The sequence below is a fragment of the Dermochelys coriacea genome, chromosome 28, assembly GCF_009764565.3.
Source record: "Dermochelys coriacea isolate rDerCor1 chromosome 28, rDerCor1.pri.v4, whole genome shotgun sequence".
Classification (NCBI taxonomy): Eukaryota; Metazoa; Chordata; order Testudines; family Dermochelyidae; genus Dermochelys; species Dermochelys coriacea.
In genome coordinates, this window is record NC_050095.1 from 6676037 (window position 1) to 6699745 (window position 23709).

The following is a 23709-nucleotide window of genomic DNA, read 5'->3' on the forward strand; positions in this document are numbered from 1 at the left end:
GGGCTATAAAATGACAGTGGAGACGTAGGGGCTTGAGCCCAGCCTCCCAGCCCCCACGAGGGGTGAGGGTCTCCAGCCTGAGCCCAAATGACCACACTGCAGCTTTTAGCCCCACAACCGGAGCCCAAGTCAAAGCAATTGAAAGGGTGCGATGAGATGGCCTAACTCCCCCGGCGCGGCGCTGCCCCCGCGCCGCGGCGCCATCGCTGCCCAGGCCCCGCCCGGGAGCAGGTCCCCCGGGGCCGCCACCTCCCTGCAGTTCCCGCAGCCTTGGCGCAGGGTCTTTGTCCTGCCCGCCTCGCGCTGACCCTCATCTCTCCACCAATCAGGGAGCGGGGGGGTGCCCACGCACCCTCCGCCAATAGAAAGCCGAGCGTGAGGGCGCGCCAGAGAACTACGCTTCCCAGTGCGCACCGGGATAGGCCACTTCCGCTTCCTGCAGAATGGGTGGCTGTTGCCAGGGCAACCAAACCTCACTTCCGCTCCGAGGAGAATCCGGAACTCCGGATCTCAGCCTGTCCCGCGGTACTTCCGCCCTCTCGAGCCCAGGTAAGGCAGGGCCCCGGGGTCAGCCTGACCCTCCCCCCCATCGAGACACCTCCCCCCCCCACCGCCACCTTGGCCCTGCGCCCCTCCCACAGCCGGCGCCTCTCAGACCTGCCCGGAGCCCCCCGGCGCCTTCCCGCTTCTAACGCGAACTCTCGTGTCCCGGGGGCGGGGCCGCTGCGCTGCGTGGGGAACCTCAGCCCCGGGGTCTCCGGGCCCCGCCCTGCTGCTCCCCGAGGTCCCGGGAGCGCCCCTAGGAACGCGCTTCCCCCCCGCTCGACCGGCCCCGCGTCCCATGCCAGGGGCTCCAGAGGGAGCAACTGGCCCCGCCCGGCTCCTGGCAGTCGGGGGCCAGGTATCGTGCTGTCGGCGGGGTCTCCTGCCTGAGGGGGCGAGGTAGGGGGCTGTGGCTCACTTTCCAGGTGACTGCTCCCTTTCAGGAGTCGGATGTGTCTCCTGTACCCCAAGTGTCAGATACAGAAATACCAACGTGTCGCAGCCCACTGGCTGATTTGCTCATTTGTACCATATAATTATAGAATAAATCCACTGGAATGTAAATATTGTACTTACGTTTCAGTGTGTGGTATATAGGGCGGCATACACACGTTGGATTGTGCAAAATTTAGTTTGGACTGACTTCACTAGTGCTTTTTATGTAGCCTGTTATAAAACTAGGGAAATATCTAGATGAGTTGACATACCCTCTGGAAGACCTCTGTGTACCCCCAGGGGTACCTGTACCCCTGGTTGAGAACCACTGATGTTGGGGGAACCCAGTCCCACCCACCGTACCGACTTCCAAACCAGTACCCTAGGAGGCTGGTTCGGCTTTGCTTACCTTGTGTCAGTCTCAAGTCAGCTTCTGTGGGTCACCACTTCCTACCATGTGCCCCATGGACAGGAGTCAGAGAAAGGAAGTCTCCTTTCAGGTGTAAAGGCAGCAAGCAATTACTGACACTTTCTCTAGTCTCCTTTTCAGATTTTGCCCCATTTTCTCTCTAATTTTTTGGACCCCGCTCCCCGGCAGGAGTTTGAGGGCCAGATTACGAGATTAACATGTGGGCAAATGAGATCAGGATGCCTCCCTGTGGGGTGGGTATTTCAGTTATCACTAAAGGTGGGGAAACCACTCACTCTCTCTCTCTCTCTCTCTCTCTCTCTCTGCTCAGGATACTGGAGTTGAGCTTCCTTGGTCAGATGCTGCTGCCTCCGTTCCAATCTGGGAATCAAGACTGAGCAGCTCCTGTTCCCCTGGCGTAATCAAGGCTAGGGAGTGACCTTAAGTAAAGTCTCCTCTGTGCCCAGACAAGGTGAGGACTTTCTCCAGCTGTAATTAGCCAATAAGGCAGCCCTAGACTTTGCTAACACCAACAGCTGAGCCAGAAACTCCAGGTGATTAATAGATAACTTCAGGGAAAATGCTTGTGCACAAACAGCCCTCCCCTTCATCCCACAGATTTCTTCCCCTTAGCAATTGTAGGAGCTGATCCAGCCATAGGAGACTGAACATCTAGGAATGGCTGCCCCTCAACCAGAGGGGGAGGGACAGGGGAAGGAAGACATAAGGGGAAAAAAGAGAGAGACTGAAAGGGGTAGGGGGAGAAATAACTGAGGAGAGATTCCCAGATGTCTGACCTGCCCACTCACACTTATTGCAGCATCCTTGGGCAGATTCACTTTCCTGTGAGAAGGTGAGGTGCAGGGAGAAGAAAAAAAAACAATTCCTATACCACTAGCTGAGGGAGTGTGCTGCCCTGGGGACAATGTTGGGGCGGGGGGGAATCCCCCAAAGTCACTCCTTTTGTTCTACTCTTGTCTCACAGTTGCTTCTCAGACTTCGTTACTGGGACAGTTTTAAAATGTCCTGGTGGTTTAGTGCTGATGGAAGGGGCTGAATCAGTGCTGTAATAAAGTGACCAAACATTTCCTCAGAATAGAATTATGGAAATGTAGGGCTGGAATGAATCTTGAGAGCTCATCTAGTCCAGCCCCCTACACTGAGGCATTTGTCCAACCTGTCCTTATAAACCTCCAGTGATGGCGATTCCACAACCTTCCTTGGTAACTACTCCAGTACTTAACTAGCCTTTTTCACAACTTTGTCACATGGCTGACTCAGATTCAATTTGTGATCCACTATAACCTCCAGACTCTCTTCAGTAGTACTAGCCAGTTAGTTCCCATTTTGTAGTTGTGCATTGGATTTTCCTTGCTTAAAATGTAGTACTTTGCAGTTTTCTTTATTGAATTTCATCTTGTTCTTTTAGATCAATTCTCTAATTTATAAAGGTCATTTTAAATTCTAGTTTTGTTCTTCTACGTGCTTTCAACTCTTCCCAGTTTGGTGTTATCTACAAATTTTATAAGCATACCCTCCACTCCATTATCCATGCCGTTCATAAAAATATTAAATAGTACCAGATCCAGGACTGGCTCCTGTGGGACCCCATTAGGTAAATGCTCCCAGTTTAACAGCAAACCATTAATACATATGCTCTAAGTGCAGCCTTTCAAGAAATTGTGCACTCATAGTACTTTCATGTACATTACATTTCCCTAGTTTGCTTATGAGAATGCCATGGTGGCCTGGGTCAAAAGCCTTACTAAAATAAAGATATATCATGTCTACAGTGTCCCCCGCATCCGTAAAGGCATTACCCCTGTGAAAGCAGGAAATCAGATTGGTTTGGCATGATTTGTATTTGATAATCCATGCTGCCTATTACTTTTTACTTTACTGTTCTCTAGGTACTTATAAATTGATTGTTTTAATAAAATTTTCTTTCCAGTTATCTAAGTAAGGCTTGACTGGCCTTTATTCCCAGGTCTTCATTGTTCCCCTTTTTAAAGACCGGTTTTATGTTTGCCCTTCTCCTGTCCTGTGGGACCTCACCATCTTCCAGGAGTTGTCAAAGATAATTGTTAACTGTTCCAAGATTGCTTCAGCTAATTCCTCAATTACCCTGGGATGAGCTTCATTAGGCCCTGCTGACTTTAATACATCTAACTTATCTAAATATATTTTAGCCTGTTAGTTCCCCATTGTGGTTTCTGTTCCTCCCACTCTCGATTAAGAATAATTGTTTTAGTATCTGGTCACAATTACACTTTTTTAGTGAATATAAAAAGGCATTAAACACCTTAAGTCATCTTGATGTCATCTGTTACGAACTCTTCGTCCCTGGTAAGTAGAGCACCTACATATTCCTTCACCTGTTTCTTGCTCCCAATATATTTATAGAACCCTTATCTTGGTGCCATTTATATAACTTGCTAGGCCTAACTCATTTTGTGAGTTAATCTTTCTGTTTTTTCCCCACACATGCTTGTGCTATTCTTTTGTACTCATTCATAGCAATTCATAGAATCATAGAATCATAGAATATCAGGGTTGGAAGGGACCCCAGAAGGTCATCTAGTCCAACCCCCTGCTCAAAGCAGGACCAAGTCCCAGTTAAATCATCCCAGCCAGGGCTTTGTCAAGCCTGACCTTAAAAACCTCTAAGGAAGGAGATTCTACCACCTCCCTAGGTAACGCATTCCAGTGTTTCACCACCCTCTTAGTGAAAAAGTTTTTCCTAATATCCAATCTAAACCTCCCCCATTGCAACTTGAGACCATTACTCCTCGTTCTGTCATCTGCTACCATTGAGAACAGTCTAGAGCCATCCTCTTTGAAACCCCCTTTCAGGTAGTTGAAAGCAGCTATCAAATCCCCCCTCATTCTTCTCTTCTGCAGACTAAACAATCCCAGCTCCCTCAGCCTCTCCTCATAAGTCATGTGCTCTAGACCCCTAATCATTTTGTTGCCCTTCGTTGTACTCTTTCCAATTTATCCACATCCTTCCTGTAGTGTGGGGCCCAAAACTGGACACAGTACTCCAGATGAGGCCTCACCAGTGTCGAATAGAGGGGAACGATCACGTCCCTCGATCTGCTCGCTATGCCCCTACTTATACATCCCAAAATGCCATTGGCCTTCTTGGCAACAAGGGCACACTGCTGACTCATATCCAGCTTCTCGTCCACTGTCACCCCTAGGTCCTTTTCCGCAGAACTGCTGCCGAGCCATTCGGTCCCTAGTCTGTAGCGGTGCATTGGATTCTTCCATCCTAAGTGCAGGACCCTGCACTTATCCTTATTGAACCTCATTAGATTTCTTTTGGCCCAATCCTCCAATTTGTCTAGGTCCTTCTGTATCCTATCCCTCCCCTCCAGCGTATCTACCACTCCTCCCAGTTTAGTATCATCCGCAAATTTGCTGAGAGTGCAATCCACACCATCCTCCAGATCATTTATGAAGATATTGAACAAAACGGGCCCCAGGACCGACCCCTGGGGCACTCCACTTGACACCGGCTGCCAACTAGACATGGAGCCATTGATCACTACCCGTTGAGCCCGACAATCTAGCCAGCTTTCTACCCACCTTATAGTGCATTCATCCAGCCCATACTTCCTTAACTTGCTGACAAGAATGCTGTGGGAGACCGTGTCAAAAGCTTTGCTAAAGTCAAGAAACAATACATCCACTGCTTTCCCTTCATCCACAGAACCAGTAATCTCATCATAAAAGGCGATTAGATTAGTCAGGCATGACCTTCCCTTGGTGAATCCATGCTGACTGTTCCTGATCACTTTCCTCTCCTCTAAGTGCTTCAGGATTGATTCTTTGAGGACCTGCTCCATGATTTTTCCAGGGACTGAGGTGAGGCTGACTGGCCTGTAGTTCCCAGGATCCTCCTTCTTCCCTTTTTTAAAGATGGGCACTACATTAGCCTTTTTCCAGTCATCCGGGACTTCCCCTGTTCGCCACGAGTTTTCAAAGATAATGGCCAAGGGCTCTGCAATCACAGCCGCCAATTCCCTCAGCACTCTCGGATGCAATTCGTCCGGCCCCATGGACTTGTGCACGTCCAGCTTTTCTAAATAGTCCCTAACCACCTCTATCTCTACAGAGGGCTGGCCATCTCTTCCCCATTTTGTGATGCCCAGCACAGCAGTCTGGGAGCTGACCTTGTTAGTGAAAACAGAGGCAAAAAAAGCATTGAGTACATTAGCTTTTTCCACATCCTCTGTCACTAGCTTGCCTCCCTCATTCAGTAAGGGGCCCACACTTTCCTTGGCTTTCTTCTTGTTGCCAACATACCTGAAGAAACCCTTCTTGTTACTCTTGACATCTCTTGCTAGCTGCAGCTCCAGGTGCGATTTGGCCCTCCTGATATCTTTCCTACATGCCGAGCAATATTTTTATACTCTTCCCTGGTCATATGTCCAACCTTCCACTTCTTGTAAGCTTCTTTTTTATGTTTAAGATCCGCTAGGATTTCACCATTAAGCCAAGCTGGTCGCCTGCCATATTTACTATTCTTTCGACTCATCGGGATGGTTTGTCCCTGTAACCTCAACAGGGATTCCTTGAAATACAGCCAGCTCTCCTGGACTCCCTTCCCTTTCATGTTAGTCCCCCAGGGGATCCTGGCCATCTGTTCCCTGAGGGAGTCAAAGTCTGCTTTCCTGAAGTCCAGGGTCCGTATCCTGCTGCTTACCTTTCTTCCCTGCGTCAGGATCCTGAACTCAACCAACTCATGGTCACTGCCTCCCAGATTCCCATCCACTTTTGCTTCCCCCACTAATTCTACCCGGTTTGTGAGCAGCAGGTCAAGAAAAGCGCTCCCCCTAGTTGGCTCCCCTAGCACTTGCACCAGGAAATTGTCCCCTACGCTTTCCAAAAACTTCCTGGATTGTCTATGCAATTGGTCCATGATACCACTTTTTGTAGGATTCCTTTTTATTTTCTGATCATTAAAGAACTCCTAATAGGGCTATTTTGCCCACTTACAATTCTTTCTATCTTTCCTTCACATTATGATAGTTTGCTGTTGCTCCTTTAATATTGTCTCTGAGAAATCACCATCTCTCCTGAACTCTTATTTTCAGCTCAGATTTCATTCCATGGGACCTCATCTACCAGATCTCCGGGTTTGTTGAAGTCTGCCTTTTTGAAGTCCATTGTCCTTATTTTGACAAGTTTCAGAGTAGCAGCCGTGTTAGTCTGTATTCGCAAAAAGAAAAGGAGTACTTGTGGCACCTTAGAGACTAACAAATTTATTTATCAAATAAATTTGTTAGTCTCTAAGGTGCCACAAGTACTCCTTTTCTTTTTGTCCTTATTTTGTTACTCTTATGCCTGCCTTCTCATAGAATCTTTAAATCATCATTTCATGATCACTTTTACCCATATTGCTTTCCACCTTCAGTTTCCTAACTAATTCCTTCTTGTTAGCCAGAATCAAGTCTAAAAGGCTCTCCTCCGGTTACTACTACTTCAGTCCTCTGAAACAAACAGGTGTCCCTAGTACATTCCAAGAACTTACAGGTTTTTTTCAATTCCTTTTCTAACAGAGGTCTGGGTAAGTAAAGTCCCCCCATTACTAATTGTATTTTGAATTTCTCTGTTATTTGCACAACAGTGTGCAGGGAAAGAGCCTGGGGGGTAATTTTGATGTGAAATTATTTGCTGTTCTGACATATCCCCAATTTCCCTTTTTGCCTTAACAGGCTACAGCGTAACATCCCTGTTTTGCTCCAGATCATTCCATCCTTTCAGGGAAGGGAAATGGCTGCAGTGGAGCCAGTTGAGGTAGGATTTATCAGGGAGTTGCTGGTGGGTTCCTGTTGGAGAGAGAAGGGCAGTAAATACATAGGAGGTGGGCACTTGGGGGGGCGGGAGTTGGTCTGAAGGTGGGAGGGGTCAGGAATTACACAGGGTGGAGAAAGGGAAGGGGGCAAGGTGTGGAAAAACGTTCTGGGATTTGTTTACAGTGAGGCCTAGATGGTAGGAACAGACCCCTGGGGTTTGTGGGTGGGAATTTCCTAATTTGTGGAACAGGAAACTACCCCCCTGGAGTGGGCTGGGAAAACTTACCAAAGTCCAATACTAGAGCCTGAACCTTCTAGGCAGAGGCTATTGTGAGATATAAAGGGGAACCCACCAGCACTGTTCCTCTAATTTTTTATGTGCATGTGTGGAATGAATTTTATGTGCCCCAATATGGAGGTGATGTGTGACTATGTGGGCTCTGGGGTGGGGCTGGGGATGAGGGGTTTGGGGATACAGGCTGCCCCAGGGCTGCGGTGGGGAGAGAGGACCCCCACCAGCCCTCTCTCAACACAGTAGCTTGGGGCAGGGGGAGAGGCGCCTCAGGGAGGGGCTCCTCTCCTACAGCAGCGGCAAGTCCGGGGCAGGTCTGTGCTTGGGCCGGGGGAGGGACGCCTTTCCCCCAACCGTGGTAAGTCTGGAGCAGGTCCACACCGGGGCAGATGGGGAGGGGTGTCTTTCCCTGCCGCAGCCCTGAGTCCCTGCGCGGGGCTTAATAGGCAGCTGTGCGGCCGCACACCTTAGAGGGAACTTAGCACTTCAGGGAGGCCGAGGGAAGACGCCCCCATCCCCTCCCATCTAGTTGCTATCAATGGGGAGGATGTTGCAATTCCCACCATGGTGTTCCTTCTGGACTCTCCTGGAAGCCTCATCTCCTGTATGAGCCTATGACTAGTACACGAGTGATGAATGTGAAGACCCCTGCCCCCTCTCTCTGCTCGGAAGGGTGAAGGGCTCTCTTTTTCTCCCCTCACCTTAATGCTTCCTGTCTGTTCCGATGGGATAGGTGTGGGATTATGCTGTCTGCCTGCCTCCCAGAGTTTCCATGGGATTGACACTCCTCTCCTGTGAATTGTGGGGTTGTCAGTAGGCAGCAGGTACTGAGTGGGGGCTCTTTTTCTTTCAGGGGCCAGTGACCTTCGAGGAGGTGGTTGTGTATTTCACCAAGGAAGAGTGGGCTTTGCTGGACCCCACTCAGAGAGCTCTGTACAGAGATGTCATGCAGGAGAACTATGAGAATGTGAACTCACTGGGTAAGGATTCCTGTCCCCTTGGTTATTAGAAGGGGAAGTGAAGAGTTTAGTTTCACAATACCCCACATTGCAACCTCATCTCTGCCCTGTTTCAGCAACACCCCAACAGCAAAATGACACACACTAGCACTCTACCCTCCCCGCTCTGGAGCAGTTTGGGAACAGAGCACAGGAGAAGTACAGCACAAAGTCTAACTCCTTCTCTTTGCTAAGGCAAAACTTGGAATTAGGTTTCATGTAGGGAACAGAAGGTACCTACGCCTGGCCTGCACTTAGATATTGAGCCTACTACACACAATCCATCTCAGACTTTCATAATGTTACCACCTCTTTACCCTTGCACCAAGGATTCCTTCTGAGTAATTGCCTTCACTTACCCTCTCTGAGCATTAGAGATGACTAGCATGTATGCCACCAGACTTCTGACAAACCTTGTGACAAGAACATGCTCTTAAATACATCTGTGGTGGGCTTCTTTGGTATTTTACCCCTCACAGGCATATTACATTTAATTACATTATGGTCTATGTTACAAAGTGATTAAGCTGTATTCACCTCTTGAACCAGATCCTGTGTGCCATTTAGGGGTAAATCTAGACTTGCCTCTCCCCTTGAGGATTCCAGAACTAGCTGCTCCAATAAGATGTCATTAACGGTGAATAAAAGCTTTATCTCTGCATCCCACCCTGAGGTGACACGTACCCAGTAAACATTGGGGGATTTCCACTGACCATATATTACTGACTTTTCCATTTTTATAGTCTCTCTAATCTTCCTGAGCATTCCATAATCACTAAGATCATCCTGGTAAGGTGTTCAGTAGTATATTCCTGTTGCTATACTGTTATTATTCAAGCATGGAATTTTTATCAGTAGAGATTCTGTGGAATAGTTTGATTCATTTAATTTTTTTTTTTTTTTTTACTATATTTCACTCTATGCTGTCTTTCACATCATGCATTTGAGTCAGAGCCCTAACACTGTGTGTTGTAAATTTTTCATACGATCATAAGAATGGATCTACTGGGTCAGACCAAAGGTCCATCTAGCCCAGTATCTTGTCTTCCGACAGTGGCTAGTACCAGGTGCCCCAGAGGGAATGAACAGAACAAGTAATCATCAAGTGATCCATCCCCTGTCACTCATTCCAGGCTTCTGGCAAACAGAGGCTAGGGACACCATTTCTGTTCATCCTGGCTAAGTACATCAGAATCAGGAACCCTGTCATACAATCAGTGGGACGACTGGGTGCTTGGGGTGCTAAATGAGCACTCAGCTGCTCTGCAATGCCCTTGATTCCCTAACTGAATCCTTTGCATCAGTCTTCACTGCAGAGGATGTGAGGGACTTTCCTACACCTGAGCCATTCTTAGTAGCTGGCAAATCTGAAGAAAAGTCCCAGATTAAGGTGGTGTTAGAGGACATTTTGGAACAAATGGATAATTTAAACATTAATAAGTCACAAGGGCAAGATGGTATTAACCCCCTCTTTAGACCACTAATCCTGCCCTGCACCCACATGATGAGCACTATATTTCAGGACAATATGAGTAAGCATGTAAACTGCAGAGAAACTAGAATAGTTGGCTTTTAAACAGAAAGTAATGCTGAATCCTAAATACAGGGGAGCTGGTGGTCTTCTAGGGTAACTTTCCAAATGCATGGAGGATGTGGCAATCGGGTGCACCCATCTGTGGACATGAGACAGTTTGAGGGTCTCATTCAGGCTTTAAGATAAGGGATAGCAGGAGGAAGGGAGATGATGGGGAACTGGTGTTTGTGGGGTGCCACAAGGCAGGGAGGCCTGAGATCAGAGGGGACAAAGGGGAGCGGTGTGTGGAGGACTAGGATTAGAGGGAATCAGGGATGATTGGGTACAGTAGAAGGAGGAGGCTGGAGGGAGTCAGCGAGAGTTGCTCCTGGGAACTGGTAATGGTGTGAGCTGGGAGAGTGGGGACTAGGAATGGGGAAAAGGGGGTGGAGCAATGGTGGTGCTGTTGAGGGAGAGTTGAGTAGGTGATGAGTAGCTGGGTATGGGGAACACTTGGAGCTGAGGGACCTGGAGAGTAAAGGGTTTGGAGAGTGGTTGCTCTAGGAAGCAGGAAGGGCCTGGGGGGGGGGGGAAGGGGCCATTTCAGAGAATGAGAGATTTTGAGCAGGGCACTGGGACTGTTTTTGCAAAAGTTTCTATTGGCCTCTCCCTAGGCAACGCTCAGAACCACTACTTCATTCTGATCTTCCTTGACCTGTCAGCTGCCTTTTAAACTATCGATCATGCTCCTCTTCTTGAAATCTGATTTTCCCTTATCCTCTCCTACTTCTTTGAGCTCTCCTTCGGTGTTTCCTTGGACAAGCCTCATCCCCACTCCAGCTTTCTGCGGGGCTTACACAAGCTCTGTTCACTTCTTCTTCCTCTGTACCTTATATTGGTTCATTTCATTCACAAACACAAATTCTGCTTTCAGAGTAGTAGCCGTGTTAGTCTGTATCAGCAAAAACAACGAGGAGTCCTTGTGGCACCTTAGAGACTAACAAATTTATTTGGGCATAAGCTTTCATGGGCTAGAGCCCACTTCATCAGATGCATGGAGTGGAAAATATAGGAGCAGGTATAAATACATGAAAAGATGGGAGTTGCCTTACCAAGTGTGAGGTCAGTCTAACGAGATAATTTAATTAACAGTAGGATACCAAGGGAGGAAAAATAACTTCTGTAGAGGTAATGAGAGTGGCCCATTTCAAACAGTTGACGAGAAGGTGTGAGGAACAGTAGGGAGAAATTAGTATGGAGGAAATTAGATTTAGGTTTTGTAATGACCCAACCACTCCCAGTCTTTATTCAGGCCTAATGGGATGGTGTCCAGTTTGCATATTAATTCCAGTTCTGCAGTTTCACATTGGAGTTTGTTTTTGAAGGTTTTTTTGTTGAAGAATTGCCACTTTTAGGTCTGTTGTTCAGCTACCGTCTCTCTGCTGATAACTCACAGATCTAATTCTCTGCACCAGACCTGTCTCTTTCTCTCCAAACTGAAATCTCAGCCTGTCTGATATTTCTTCATAGATGTCTAGTCATCAGCTCAAGCTCAAAAGCTTAAATGGCTAAAACACAGCTCTTAATATTTCCCCTGAGCCATCCCCCAACCTCTTTTCTGTACCACTGCAGAGACCACCACCATCCTTTTCTGCACTCTGTCTCTCACGTCTGTACGCTTCACATACACTGCAACACAGGCCTCTATCTAGGTCCTCACATGCATCTTATTTCTACATCTTGCATTTTCTTTCTGCATAATGTCCCTAAGATACAGCCTTTCCTACCCATCCACACAGCTAAAACTTTTGTCCAAGCTCTCATATTCTCCTGTCTCAATTTATTGCAACATTCTTCTCTCCTCCTTAATGTATGCAATCATGCGCTGCTCATATCAATTCAGAAGTAAACATCCACAAAGCTGGCTCACTATCCTCAAATGTGACCTCTGAGGAAAGTTTGAAAGAATTGGTTTTGTTTAGTCTTGAGAAAAGAAGATTGGGAGGGACCTGATAAGCGTCTTCAGATATGTTAAAGGCTGCTTTGCAGAGGATGGTGATCAATTGTTCTCCATGTACACTGGGGTAGGAGAAGTAGTAATTGGCTTGATCTACAGCAAGGGATGTTTAGGTTGGCTATTAGAAGAAACTTTCCAACTGTGAGGATAAATAAATCCTGGAATAGGTTACCAAGAGAGGTTGTGGAATCCCAGTCACTGGAAGTTTTTGCAAACAGGTTGCTGACAGATATTTGTCTAATATTCTATATATACTTGGTCCTGCATTAGGGCTGGAGGATAGATTAGCTGACATTTTGAGTCCTTTTACCCCTGTGTTTCTATGATTTTATGATTCATTATCCTAGTCTTTTTTTTTTTTTTTTTTTTTTTTTTTTTTTTTTTTTTGACAGTGTCTCTCTCTGGAGAATGGGGGATTTATTCAGTAGTTTCTTTTAATGAAAAATATACATGGGTCTGCTTCCCTCTCAATTTGTTTTGCTAGCCACTGGGTGTGAAGAAGTTAATTCCTTTTCTGGGATGTGGATGTAATTGCTATTGAAGTAACACTTTCAAGAACTGTTGATATATGAATGAGGCACACTGCTCAGTGGAAGTCTCAAAGATTGGATATGAAGGTGTAATGACTGGGTCTAAGGGAAACAGAACATGAGAACACAACTGCAGTATATTTTAGGATGTAGGAACTAGGGTTCAAACCAACTGGGCTTTAGCTTTGCTGCTATCCAGGACAGAGATAGATAGATAGATAGATGTATGAAATGGAGGAGGCTTTGAAAAAACTGGGCAGATGACTCTGCCAAAATGAATGTAGAGTTCAGTATTGCTTTACCGGACTAACCAAGGGATCTGTGTTGCAGTTATGAAAAGGCTGTCTTGTGTTGCTGCAAATACCTACTGGCTGCAGCACCCCAGAAGAAATGATGTTTATGAGGGGTCTGAAATCATTTGAACTCACTGAAGTGCCATCATGACACAAAGGGTGCTGCCTCCAGAAGTGCCTATCTTCGAGGAGTGGAGGCCTGGGGGTCACCCGTGCAGAAAGCAAAGGCTAGGAAGTAACATGTTATGTATATGTCTATACTGTCTCTGGGAGAGATCCTCCTAGCCTAGGTCCACAGACTCACTCTGGAGGGCTATATATAACGGTGTAGGTGTTGGAGGTTGGGCTAGAGCAGGGGTCTCGAGCTCAAATAACCACGAGGGCCACATGAGGACGAATGCATTGGTCCAAGGGCCGCATCACTGACACCCCCAGCCTCGCTGCCCCCGGCCCTGCCCCCACTCCACCCCTTCCATGAGGCACCGCCCTGCCCCACCTCTTCCCGCCCCCTTCCTGCCCCCCAGGGGGTGCAGGAGAGGTGCAGCAGGGGACTCAGGGCAGGGAGTTGGGGTGCGGGCTCTGGGGTGGCAGCAGCGTGTACTGGGACCAGGCTGCTTGGCGGGCCACAGGAAATAGCCCTATGGGCCGCGTGTTTGAGACCCCTGGGCTAGAGCTAGGTCTCTCAACCCAGGGATGGATTTGGGAGCCTGAGCTCCACTTGAGCTGCAATGTCTACACAGCTGTTTTTAATGTGCTAGCTTGAGCATCAGTCTTGCAAGTGCGGGGACCTAGGCTGAAAGGCTCGCTCCCTGGTGTAGTGCAGACAGCCTAAAGGGAGCAGACCCAGGAGGCCCTGTATAAAGGCTGGAGTCATCCAAGATCCTTGAAAACCATTTCACAGTCATCTCTTTAATCCCTCACTATCTCCACCATTCCCATCATATCAAACATAAGCCACTTATCTTCAGTGTCAAGACCCTTTCTGGCTTATTCCTACCTTACATATGATCTCTCATTCAGTATTGAGGTGCAATCTCACACTTCTGATCAGCTTGTGATGCCAGCCTCTATCATCCGCTTGTTAAATTTTCAGACAAGCCCCTTCATGGAGAGGAAAATTACAATAAGGTCAAAGGAACAACCAGAGGGAAAGCTGCTCAACATCTTGGATATCTATACACAAATGTAAGGAGTATGTGGAAGAAGGAGGAAGAACTGGAAGTATTAGTACATAAGCTAAATTATGACTTAATTAGCATCCCAGAGACTTGGTGGGACAAGTCTTATGACTGGAATATTGTTGCAGACGAATCTAGCTTCTTCAGGAAGGACAAGCAGGGTAGAAAGGGAGGTCACCCGTGGTGTTGCATTATATACTCCTGGGGGAATTCTGCGCCACTGTGCAATGCAGAATTTGCACAGAAATGCTGTGCATGCAGAATTTTCTTTTTTGCCCCACCAAAGTGGGCTGTACAGTTGCTGACCCCCGCTAGGGGCCACTTGGCCTGGCAGAGCCGAGCTCGCAAATAGAAGACCCTGCCAGGGGCTTGGGGAGGGAGCTGGAGAGTTCCTGGCAGCTGCAGGTCTCAGAACGCTCTGAAGGAAGAAAGCAGCATACAGGAAACTCCATACAAGCCTGGGACCCAACATCAGGCTCCCTCTAGATCCCTGGAGTTGGGGGTGTTTGTGTGTGGGCTGAGGGGGGTGCAGGTGTCTGGACTGGGGGGCACCCTGCAGCTGGGCTCGGGGGGGGGGGGAAGAGGGTGGCGGCAGAGAAACAGAAGGAGCGTTGTCGTAGAGGTTTCTTTAACTCTCTACTCCTGGGGGAATTTTTGTGTATGTCTGGATTGCTACACACATACTTGCTGACATATTTTGAAATAAATTACCAAAATAATTGAAACTAGCATGATGGTGTAGAGTTATTTTGACAAATAAAATATGCAGAGTTTTAAAATATTGTGTGCAGAATTTTTAATTTTTTGGCACAGAATGCCCCCAGGAGTAAAAAAAAATGTATATACTTCTCAGATCCAGGAGAAGGCGGTAGGCAGAATAGCTGAGGTTCTCTATGTGAAGATAACAGGAGTAAAAAAAAAAATAGGGGTGATGTTGTGGTTGGGGTCTTCTGTAGGTAAAGATATCAGGAAGAGAAGGTGAATGAGGAATTTTTAGAGCAAATAACAGAAATATCTGAAACACAAGACGTAGTAGATATGGGGGCTTTAACTATCCAGATATCTGTTGGAAAAGTAGCACAGCAAAGCAGAAAATGTTCATTAAATTCTTGCAGCGTTTTGCAGACAATCTTTTTATTCCAGAGTGTGGCAGAAGTGACCAGAGAGTTAGTAATTTCAGACTTGTTTATGACCAAGATGGAGGAATTGGCAGTGAATCTGAAGCTGGAAGGCAATTTGGGTGAAATTAATCATGAAATGATAGAATTTGTGATTCTAAGGATAGAAAGGGGTGAGAGTATCAGAATAAGGAGTTCTAAAAGCACACTTCAAAAAATTAAGAGAAGTGGTAGGTGCAGTCTTAAGGGAAGAAAATCTAAGGGAAAAATTAATTTGGGAGAGCTGGCAGTTTGTCAAGGAGACAATATAACTGTAAACTAACCTGAATTGAAGGAAGGATAGTAAGAGGCCAAGATAGCACCACAGCAGCTGTTGTATGACTATCAAAATCAAATTCCACAAGAAGTGGAAACATTGACAATTTGTGGCGGAGGAGTATAAAAGGTAAATGGTGAATAGAAACTTAACACAATATTAACAATAAAGGGGAAGGAAGACAAGCCAAAAGAGGGAAAGAACAAGTTAAAGAATATTTAGATGAGTTGAATGTATTCAAGTCATCAGGGCCTGATGAAATTCATCTTAGGATACTTAAGAAACCAGCTGAAGCAATCTCAGAACCATTAGCAATTATCTTTAAGTACTCCTCAAGGAGGGATGAGGTTCTAGAAAACGGCAGAAGGGCAAACTTAGTACCTAGCTTTAAAAACGGGAACAAAAAGGACTTTAATAAAGACCGATCAACCCTTAGTTTAGTATCTTTCCAGATATTGAAACAAGTTATTACTCAATTTGCAAGCACCTAGAGAATAATACTCATAAATTATAGACAGAACATAAGAACAGCCATACTGGGTCAGACCAAAAGTCTATCTAGCCAGTGTCCTGTCTTCTGACAGAGGCCAGTGCCAGGTGCCCTAGAGGGAATGAATAGAACAGGTAATCATCAAGTGATCCATCCCCTCTAGCTCATTCCCAGCTTCTGGCAAACAGAGGCTAGGGACACCATCCCTGCCCATCCTGGCTAATAGCCATTGATGGACCTATCCTCCATGAATTTACCTAGTTCTTTTTTTGAACCTTGTTATAGTCTTGGCCTTCACAACACCCTCGGGCAAGGAGTCTTTTGTTTATTTTAACCCTGGTGCCTATTAAGCCAAGCTGACAGGAGTTGCAAGCACTTTGGTGGACAGGATTACAATTCAAAATGACCACTACATAATCGAGAATTGGTCTGAATGAACAAGATTAAATTCAATAAAGGCAAGTGCAAAGTATTTTACTTCAGAAGGAAAAATCAAATGCACACTACGAAATGGAGAATAACTAGCTAAGCAGTAGTGCTGCTGAAAAGGATCTGGGGGTTATAGTGGATCACAAACTGAATATGAATCAACATTGTGATGCAACTGCAGAAGAGAATATTATCATTCTGGCATCTATTAACAGAAATTTGATTTGTAAGACACTGGAGGTAATTGTCCTGCTCTAGTCAGCACTGCGTGAGGCCTCAGCTGGAGTACTGTGTCCATTTCTCAGTGTCATACTTTAGGAAATATGTGGAGAAATTCAAGGTATTGCTCAGGTGTGCAATAAAAATCATGAAAGGATTAGAGAATCTAACCCAAAAGGAAAGGTTGAAAAAAGCTGGCATGTTTAGTCTTGAGAAAAGAAGACTTAAGGGGCACCTGAAAACAGTCTTCATATATGTTAAGGGCAGTTCTTAAGAGGACAGTGATTGTTCTTTGTGTCCACTGAAGGTAGGAGAACATGTAATCATAAAAATGTAGGACTAGAAGACACCGCAAAGGTCATCTAGTTCAAGAACTAAGTATTATGTAAGCAATCCCCAACCTGTTCTTAAAAACCTCCAATAACGGAGATCCCACAACCATCCTAAGTAATTTGTTCCAGTGCTTACCTACCCTTACTGTTAGGAAGTTACTATTAATGTCTAACCTAAATCTCCCTTGCTGCAATTCAAGCTCATTACTGTTGAGGATTTGAATTTTAGACAGTATGGTTTGTTGTTTGATTGGAGAGAGACAGGCAACCATGCCGTCTGGGGTTCGAGTCCTCAACTATACCAAGAAGTAATATCCTGTCCTCAGTGGATAAGGAGAACAATTAAGCATCCTCCTCTTTATAACAAGCTTTTATGTACTTGCAGACTGTCCTCATGACTCACTTTAGTATTCCCTTTTCCAGACTAAACAAACCAAATTTTCTTAGTCTTTCCTTATAGGTCATTTTTCCAGACCTGTAATCATTTTTTATTTTGCTCTCCTCTGCACTTTCTCCAATATGTGCATATCTTTTCTGAAGTGTATTATGTCCAGAACTGGAAACAGTATTCTAGATGAGGCCTTATCAGTGCTGAGCATAGTGGTAGAATGACTTCTTGTGTCTTGCTTACAGCATGCCTGCTTATACATGGGAGAATGCCGTTCATGTTTTTTGCAACAATATTAAATTGTTGAGTCCTATTTAGTTTGTAATCCACTATCACCCCCAGATCCTTTTCCACAGTACTCTTAGGCAGTCCTTTCCCATTTTATATTTGTGCAGTTGATTATTTCCTCTTAAGTGTTGTACTTTGCATTTATCCTTATTGCATTTCATTCCATTCATTTCCCATCATTTTTCCAGTTTGCCAGGATCATTTTGAATTCTAATGTTGTCCTCCAAAGTGTTTGCAGCCCCTCCCAGTTTGGTGTTCTTTGCAAACTTTGAGTGTGCTGTCTATGCCTTAATTGAAACTCATGACCAGGGTCCCAGGGCTACCATGCTGAGATTGCTCACTTAGGGCAAGCTGCGAAGAATGGGGCAGACGAGCCCTAAAGCTGGTGGTTATTCTGATATTTAGATGTACCATGCCAGCAACAAAACAGCTTCTACAATACCTTACTAGATACCCAGAAGCAAAAAACACAGTTCCCTTAAAACAACCCAGCCTTGGGCTTCCTCCCAGACAGTCAAGTCAAATATGATGAGGATTACTGAAAATCTTGTTCATCATACAAGAAAGTTCTACTGATCCCAAAGGTTTTTAAGAACAGGTTGGGGATAGGGGATAGCTTACATAATACTTAGTCCTTGGACTAGATTTTAAGACATCGTCACAAATTGTCACTAATGACTCAGAGATATCTTCCACCAGGTCCTTAATGAGCTTACTTTGCAGTTTCTGTTAGATATTAGGAAAAACTTTCTAACTGCAAGGATATTTATGCTCTGGAATAGGCTTCCAAGGGATGTTGTGGATTCCCCATCATTGGAAGTTTTAAAAAAACAGGTTGGAGAAACATCTATGAGGGATGGTCTAGGTTTGCTTGATCCCGTCATAGCACAGAGAGCTGGGCTTGAAAAATTCTTAAGCTCCCTTCCAGCTCTTCCCTTCTATTGTTCTAAGCTTTCTTCCATTATGCTTCTTCCTCTTCGGAGGAACTCCCCATAAACATTCCAAGACCTACCTGGTTAGCCCCCTTCCCATCCCTCCATACAACTCCCCAGTTCCATGAAGCTTTCAAACACATGACAGTGTTTAGGTGGGTTGTGTGCTAAGACCACTATCTATCTGGATGACAAATGTTGTCTTATTGTTTCCTTGTGCTTTCCCTGCCACTGTTCATGGCCAGTGCACCTGTATTCCCCCTCTGGTCCAGCAAGGGCTCCCACTCTCAGGCTGCCCAGACGTCACTTCTCTTGGGTAGAAACCCACATCTCTCTCTCTCCTGACTGGGGTATCTCCAGGCTGCACAGCTCCCTGCTACCATGTGAATTCCCCAGCAAGGCAGATCCTCTCAGCAGACCTGCTTTGCCTTCCTTCCTCAGAGGCTATGAACAGTGTAACTGGCTCCAGTTAAGTTATCAGACCGCCCTTTCCCAGCAAACAGTGATTCTCAAGGTAAAAGCATTACAGAAAGAACATACTAAAAACAATAAAAGAACCTATACACATGCTAATAAGCTTACCTGAGAACACCCCAACCCCAACAAGGGCTCAGGCAGGTGAACAGACCTTCAGACCCCACCAAGAGTTTTTTCTGTGGTTGTTAGCTCAGAACAAGCATGCCTATGCATGTGTACCTCACCTTTTTATCTAGTTTGGGCCTCTGAACTTTACTCCTGGGGGAATTCTGCATCATTGTATGTGCGCAGAATTAATATGCCTCACAGAATTTTTTTCTCTGTAGAAAATACGTTTTGCCAGAGGTGTGCTGCAGTTATACCTTTCACGCACTAGGGGCTGATGTGGTGCCAGTAAAGAGAGCAGTTGCTCTTGGGCACAAGCGGCTCCAGCTGCAGATAGGGAAGAGGAGAGTCTAGGGTCCTCACAGTACCGTACCTATGGAGCCAGGTCAGGAGGCACAGAATATGGGGGATGGACAGTGTGGGGCACATGAGACTGCTGGGGAATCACAGACTGGGGTTCAAGAACTAGTGGAGGAATAGCCTAAGGTAGGGGCTGGGGGTGTAGGGACACATGGGGAGGGGAGTGGCTTAGTGGGGGTGCAGGACCACATGGGGAGCGGGGCAGGGACACCTGAGTGAGGGGATTGTTGAGTAGGGGTGTGGCGCCACATGGGGGCAGTGGGGAGAGGGTGTAGGGACACATGGGGCCATGTGTAGATGTGTCTGACAGAATGAGAGAGACTAGGGGTCAGCCAGGCTTTGCATGGGGGAGGCTCCCTAACAATCCCTCTCGCCCCCTTGCCACCCAAAAGTCTGTTCCATACTTCTCCCACCACATCAAACAACCCTTGAGGTTCGCACGCAGGCCCCTTCCCAGCACTTACTTTCCTCTTCGTCATCTCCATTACCCCTGACTCCCACAAGCTTTTGCACTGCTTCTGAGGGATGCAGGAAATACATTTCTGTATGTAGTTTAAATGAATTATTTCTCTAAGTTCTGTATTAATATTCCTTGTAATTAATTTATTTGTCAAAAAACATTCCCTGAATCTGTTTTGTTGTCTGTATTGTTACAGACATATTTGCTGACAGGTATTTTGAAATAAATTACCCAAATAATTGAAAATGGCATGATTATATTGCGTTATTTTGACAACTAAAATATATAGAATTTTACATAATTTTAAAATATGGGCAGAAATTTTAATTTTTGGTGCAGAATTACCCCAGGAGTAGAACTTGTGTTCACAGCTTCCATAGATTTTGGGTGGAGGTGAGAAGTTGCCTTCCCCTTCTTCCAAGCATTTCCTGGGAATCCCATTTACCTTTGTCTAGCATGTTGTTTCAAAGAGTCTTTGGAAGCTCATAAGATTTCCTAGGGTTTATGTTAGCCAGGTCTCTTCCCCAAAGACGTTAAAGACCATCCCATGGTAATAAGTACACACTCATATTTTTAATAAAATAAACGCCAAAGATACTGAGAACTTAATTCAGTAAGGTTTGACTTCATTCAATAAGGATGGTCCAGGATATCACAGGAAACTGCCATTTCTGTCACATCCATGTTTGTCTATAAACATATTTCTCTTCTCTTATTCATAGATTGTCAGATCTTTAGTGCAGAGACCATTTTTTTGTTTATAGAGTGTCCAGCAGAATGGGATCCTAGTCCATGAATAGCATTACTAGGTGCTACAGTAATAGGAATAGTAAATAATAATGGGGAGGTTCTGGACAATGGGAGGGAGGATGTTAGAGAGCAGGGAGAGGAAGCTTTGGGGCAAAGATCTCCTATGAGTTGGTAGGGCTGGGGGCAGTGGTAAGGGGTGGGGATGCCATGGAACAGCTGCTGTAGGGAGTTAGGATGCTGTGGAGGGCTGGAAGCAATAGAAACCAAGAATCTAGAAGGATTGGTGCTGGTTAGAGTAAAGGGAGCATGGGTGCTGGGTAGAGGGTGCTCATGAAATATCGGTGCTAGCAATGAGAGGGAGCAAAGGGACACATTTCTGGCAGGAGCTCTTGGGAATCAGGACCAAGGAACAACTGAGATAATGGGATGAGGGTTGGGGAGCAGATAATTTGGGAGAACTGGTAGTGAGGAGGGATTTGGGCCATGGGAGGAGAGGAGAAAACCCAAGGAGAGATGGTGAGAGCAGTTAGAGGAAGGAGCATGGGGTGGTCATAGTGATTGGCAGGGCTAGCTGCCTCTCTATGCCCTTCCTTGTCTCTCTGAGTGTCCCCCCTCAGGTCTCAGGCCTTTCTCTCTCCTGCAGTGTCTGTGGCCCTCTCTCTCTCTGTCAGTATGAAGCAGTTCTAGGGGGACTTCCCCTCTGGCTGGAGTCTTCCCTTTCTGTGACATGGAGTTATCTTCTCTGGGTTTTAAGAGCCCTTTTGATCATGAGTGTCTGGCTGTGTATGTTCCTAGTAGACATGGGCACAGTTAATTACCTCAGAAGAAGAGTGCCCTGAACCTTTGAGCACCTGGGGAGCTGGCCTCAGGATTTTACTGCTTTAAAATGGGCTGGGGTTAAAATAACAGAATTTGTGTGTGTGTATGTGACTAAAGCCCCACGAATTCATCTGATCTCACTTGTCTTCTTTCCTCTTAGCAGGATTTCCAGTTTCTAAACTTGATGTCATCTCCCAGCTGGAAAAGGGGGAAGAGTTGTTTTCCACAGGTCTCCAGGACTCAGAGGAAAGAAAACTCCTGAGAGGCAGGTATACAGGTTAGTGATCATTAAACCAACTCAGTGTCTGAAGAAAATAGCTGGAGTTCCCAGCAAAGACTTTGTGAGCTCTCTGTGTTCACGATTATTCCGAGCAGGTGTCATAGCCTCAGGGCAGATATTGCTCACATCCTGACTAACTCCTGGCAGTACCTCCTTCTCCAAACTTCCTTCTCCTAGAATGTTTGGATGGGAACTGCATGCAGAGTTGATCCCCTCCTCTCTCCCCTTTAAGAAAGAGTTTGGGAAAATTCAGGTCCCTGATTTTTTCCATTTCCAGCTGTTCTTTTGGTCCTTTCCATTCCTGTTTCTGAGATTTTTCTTTCTCTGTCCTAGCAGGTGATGGGATGGTGATAGAGACCATGGAGCAGAATCCTCAGCAGGAAGATGATGAAATGGAACCACAAGGATCTTTATTGCAAAGATGCAAAGGGAGTGTGCCTAGGACTTGTGAGCAGGGAAAAGCCTGTGAGAGTCAGCACAGGCCAGAGAAGTGGCAGGGAAACCAGCCAGTGCAGAAAGCTGGAAAATCTGTTAATTATCAGGGAACTCACAAAGGTCACAAGGAAACCACGGCCCAGCAGAGAATCCCAATGAGAGAGAGAAATAACACATGTGTTGAGTGTGGGAAAAACTTCAGTAGGCGCTCATGCCTTGTTAAACATGAGAGAATCCATAAAGGAGAGAAACCCTATGAATGCTGTGAGTGTGGGAAAACCTTCACTGAGCACTCAAGCCTTATTAAACATCAGAGGATCCACACAGGGGAGAAACCCTATGAATGCTCTGAGTGTGGGAAAACTTTCTCTCGGAGCTCAGCCCTTATTGACCATCAGAGGATCCATACCGGGGAGAAACCCTATGAATGCTGTGAGTGTGGGAAAACCTTCTCTCAGAGATCAACCCTTACTAACCATCAAAGGATCCACACAGGGGAGAAACCCTATGAATGCTGTGAGTGTGGGAAAACCTTCGCTCGGAGCTCAGCCTTTATTAACCATCAGAGGATCCATACAGGGGAGAAACCCTATGAATGCTGTGAGTGTGGGAAAACCTTCACTTGGAGCTCAGCCCTCATTAACCATCAGAGGATCCACACAGGGGAGAAACCCTATGAATGCAGAGAGTGTGGGAAAAATTTCACTGAGCGCTCAACCCTTATTAACCATCAGAGGATCCATACAGGGGAAAGGCCCTATGAATGCAGAGAGTGCGGGAAAACTTTCCCTCAGAGCTCAGCTCTTATTAGCCATCAGAGGATCCACACTGGGAACAAACCATATGAATGCTGTGAGTGCAGGAAAACATTCCTTCGGCACTCACACCTTATTAGACATCAGATGATCCACACAGGTGAGAAACCCTATGAATGCTGTGAATGCGGGCAAACCTTCACTCAGAACTCAAATCTTATTACACATCAGAGGATCCACACAGGGGAGAAACCTTATGAATGCTGTGAGTGTGGGAAAATATTCACTTGGAGCTCACACCTTATTAGACATCAGAGGACCCACACAGGTGAGAAACCCTATGAATGCTGTGAGTGTGGGAAAACCTTCCCTCAGCACTCACACCTTGTTAGACATCAGAGGATCCACACAGGTGAGAAACCCTATGAATGCTGTGAGTGTGGGAAAAACTTCCCTCAGCTCTCACACCTTATTCGACATCAGAGGATCCACACAGGTGAGAAACCCTATGAATGCTGTGAGTGTGGGAAAACCTTTGCTCGGAACTCACACCTTATTAGACATCAGAGGATCCATGCAGGAGGGAGATCCTATGAATGCTCCAAGTGAGGGAAATACTTCCATCAGAGCTCAGCCTTTATTTATCATCAGAGAAGCTGCAAGGGAGATAAACACCATCAAAACCTTGTCTAGAGCTGAGGGAATATTTTGTTTTCCTTTTGCTAGTTCCCACATAGTGAGCTT

At 46.0% G+C, this 23709-nt stretch overlaps 1 pseudogene; it reads left to right on the forward strand.

The window, feature by feature from the left end:
- The first annotated feature begins 449 nt into the window (after positions 1-449).
- On the forward strand, positions 450-23709 carry LOC119849386 (annotated as a pseudogene).